We start from the raw sequence: 4,200 nt of genomic DNA, 5'->3' as shown, positions 1-4,200 counted from the left end.
TTCCCTACTTTCTTGAACACTAAATTCAGTTGGTTATTTTTGCAAAGGTGAATCACCTCTTAAAGGTAAAAATATAGCTTTCAATTGAAGGGAAGGCCGACCCATTAACAGCAGAAAATTCTGCAGTCTTTAAAAAATAAACCTTCACCTGTGACAGCATCTTAACCACAATATGGAAAGATACTCCACATCTCCACCAATTTCTATAAACCAATGATATTTCAGGTAAGCTAAAGTGCTTATCCCCTGTGTTTAAAATTGAATGAAAATACTTATTTTTTTCTCCTCCTCTTTTATTTTTCCATATTTATATTTTATCAAATTGTATCTTTGTCAAACTATTTAATTCTACTTTTATTTCTTATTCTGTTGTGCATTCATAGAAAAGAGTCTTTCTTAAATACGTGTGAACTTGGTTATTTAATTTCCAACCTGAACTGTTGAACTCACAGTGTTTGATGGCATTCAAAAGTAGGCAAAAACACAGAGCTCTTGCCTCTTGTTTTAAAATAGCTACTTATATGGATCACAAAGAATAAGGCAAGGTTAATTTTCTTTTGTTTTTCTATTTAAAAAAAAAGGGGGAAAACACCCAACTGAATGCTGCCTGGGATCAGATACAAGAGTCTATTATACACAACAAGCTGATAACATTTCTAATAGTGTTCATTTTTATAGGAAGATTTCTAGAGCAGAGAGCCCATAAATTACAAGCCGTAGAGCAGCACCTCTTTGTGCAATATAGTGAATTTACTATGCATCTTGTTAAAAAGTATTTGGGGTAGATGCTTTCTTTCATTTTGTGGTTCTCAAGAAGGTGAAACCATGTTTTTTCTTCTCTGGAAGCAAGGCGCTGTTAGTATCACTTATCTCTGCAAAGTGATAGTGCAAACACTCTTTGTCAAGAGGCCTGAACAATTACAGATTTCAAGTAATTACTTTCAGTAAAGTCGAGTGCTAGAAAATTCAGACTTAATTATTTCACTGACAATGGCTGGAACATGAAAATCCTTTGGGCTGTGGAAATACTACGTACAAATATACCCCAGTCGACAAAGAATCCAAGCCCAGAACCAGAGGCCTGGAAACTCAGTTTGAAACTGCTCCATAATCTATCATGCTGTTGCTAAGAGGATATTAATACTAGCATTTAGAGTTGCAGTCATGTGTCTGACAATCCTGTATTTGTACCAGCAGGTCAGTTGACTAATTGTGAATTGGAACTTCTCTGTGTACTGCACTATTTAGAGGAAAAAAGGATGACAGGGGTACGGTTAACCATTAAGGCATTTGGGCCTGGGAGGGAAAGCAGAGGACAATCAAGTCCTTATTATTAGATGCCTTCCTTCGAATCACTCCCTTATGCAGTTGCAACAGAAGGAGAATTCACCTTTTAAACTGAGTAATTGTGCCTGTCGGGCAAACCTTTACAATTACTTTACCATCCAGCAAGAGCTCATTGATTGCATTAAGGATAACAGTACTCCACAGAAACAATCCTCTTTGGCAGGCTACTTCCAAAATCCTGTGTCTCTGTCAGGCAGCTGCCTGCTCTTTGAATAGCCAGAGAGATAAAGAAATAAAAATATTAAAGGCCAAAGCTCTCCTGATTTCACAACACTCTGTAAATCCGGATGAGTGATTAGGGTGGTTGTAGCCTGTTAAACACCCATGCCTCAGGTGGAATGCTCCTCTGAGCACATTTTACAGTGAATGTGAGACTGGTGCCATGCTTCAGCTACAAAACTAAAGCCCTATAGAATTCCAAGTTAAAATGCAAGCCCGAGTGACTGTATGTCTTTGGCAGTTGATAACAGAATACAATCACAGCCTTTCTCTTTGAGATTACCAGCAAGAATCTAATCCAGGTCAGTGATAATCCTCCAGCATCTATTTAGTGATGATCCCAACAGACAGACTACTCCATCACAAAAGTCACTGTTTCTGACATGGCTGCAGAGACTGAAGGAGGAGATTCCTCCTTTACTGTGGAAGCTAATTAGCTTTGCAAGCAGAACAGGAGTGCTGAACTAAAGCACAACATAGTGTTTCATCGTCAGCATCATTGTTCATTTGCTATTTAACAGAGTGGTAGAGGGGAGAATGATAACCCTTGATTTAATTACTGAGAGTTTCCCATCTTCTGTGTCTGAGACACATTTGTCAAGTATTCACCAATCTTATCACTCACCTCTCTCAGAATCCTCAAATGAAACTTTGACTTCAAAATCTTGACTTGCAACTACCACACAACCCTTTCAGTTTGGATTTTACTTCACTCTTGTGCACATCTCCTTTCATTTTTAGATTTTTTGAGTTCCCTTTCACAACACCAAGTCTCCAAACCTTTCCAATTTTTTCTACAAGTCCATTCTCTCCTCCTTCAAAAGCTTCCTGTGGGTCCTATACAAAAGCTTCCTATACAAAATGAAGGCTTGGTCCAGGAAGTAGCCTAGGCAGTCTGTGTTTACAGGAACAAATCCTGATTTTTACAGAGGGTATTAACTTGACACTTGGTGGTCTCCTGGTTCCAGCATTATTATTGTGATATAAATGCCTTTGGGCCAGCATGTTTTCCTACATGTTCTTGGTAATTTTTTTCCTTTTTTTTCCTCCTTTCCTTTTGAGGATATGTTTTGGAGAATTCTTTTTTTTTTTTTTCTGAAATTTAGACTGAAAATCACACACAATATTCAACCAGCATATTTCATCTTGTGAGGACCACTTGGACACTTACTAGTCTACCAACTGCATAAAACTAAGGATAATACAGACAGAAAGCCAATTAAATTGGGAGTAATTTGGCTGTTCAACAGCTGGGGCATAGCGTATGTCTGTCTTCCCCATGCTAGAGTTAGGAATTAACATTTTACAGGCCTGACCTATCTAGTAAGCATATATCCTGACCTTAAAAGAAGCATTCAAAAATGAAAGTAAATGTGGCTATGCCAAAAAGTGCGCGAGCCAGGTTAGATATGAAGAGGTAATTGATTAAGCAGGTAACATATGTAAAGTTAAGCTTGAAGATATAGTGCATTTCCATCCTCTTCTGGGCTATTAAAGTAAATTAATGTCCTAGAGCTGTGTAGGGGTTTCCAGAAACAACACTATAATGGCCAACTGGCCACAGTTTGCAGCCTCTAGAAGGGGGAGATATTTATTCCTCAGGAAGTTGCCAGCTCAAGCATCACATTATGTATACTTTATATCTGTATTCATAGCACAGAAATGACAACTGAATGTTAGAATAACACCAGTGAGTATAAAATATGATGTTGGCTTGGAAGAAAATGAACCAATCAGAATCTTTGACAGGTCCAGATATCTTCAAATTTTCACAATACATTTTTCCATGCTTATAGTTTGGCAACTGCTCAAAAGTACCTGTTTTGTGCCATTTTAAAGTCTTGAATGTGCCAACCAAGCAATAAGCATTCAAAAAACCTTCGCAAAATATAAAGGGGAATAAGTGATGTAGGGAGCAGCTTCCAGACACAGAGCTGTGAAGCCAGGCTTTGCTTCACTATCTCCACTTGCCTGTGGCTGTGCTGTGGTTCCCATAGGGAAAACGCTTGTTTTCCATCGAGGTTCAGACTCAGACTCTGATGGTGCTCAAGAATTCTAAAATTTCACAGCACTCTTCAGCACGCTTTCTGGAGAGGGAGGGACTGGATTCCCCTGGCCACCCGGCACGGCTCGCTTCTGGCTGAAGGCTCAGCATCCCCCATGCCTCGGGCTGCTCAGGCCATTCGAAACCTCTTCAATTTAACACCAAGGAGGCATGATGGCTTTTCAGTTAACTCTCTTCTCTATGTTTCCTGGAAAAAGTATTGAGAGCTTTGCCGACTGTTTTTTATAGAACTGGCCACTGCAAAAGCTCCCAGCCATTAAAAACCAAAGGAACAAAATGCACAGAAGCCTTTAGGTCGTCTTTGACTTCATTACCTTTTGTTCGTGCAATTCCCCTGGACCCCCCAGACGTGCAGCGGAGGGACGGGGAAGAGGGTGCGTGTGTGAATGCATGTTCATGTGTGCGCATGAGCGTGTGCATGTGTGAGTGCATGAGTGCGTGTGCGGTGTGCCCGCGTGTGTCACCGTTCTCTCGTGTTTAGGGGCCGTGACCAGGCAGGGGCCGGCTCGTACCGCGTGCCCACGCTCGGGGGTCTCTCCGGGCGCGGCGGGGGCGCGGAGCGGGCCGGG

At 40.8% G+C, this 4,200-nt stretch overlaps 1 protein-coding gene across 8 annotated transcripts in view; it reads left to right on the top strand.

The window, feature by feature from the left end:
• Window positions 1–4,200, top strand: part of DLC1 (DLC1 Rho GTPase activating protein) — a 219,937-nt gene that overhangs the window by 178,501 nt on the left and 37,236 nt on the right. The window lies entirely within an intron of this gene.

This window comes from Corvus brachyrhynchos, unplaced genomic scaffold (assembly GCF_000691975.1).
Source record: "Corvus brachyrhynchos isolate BGI_N302 unplaced genomic scaffold, ASM69197v1 scaffold17, whole genome shotgun sequence".
Lineage (NCBI taxonomy): Eukaryota > Metazoa > Chordata > Aves > Passeriformes > Corvidae > Corvus > Corvus brachyrhynchos.
This window is presented reverse-complemented; position numbering and strand designations above follow the sequence as displayed.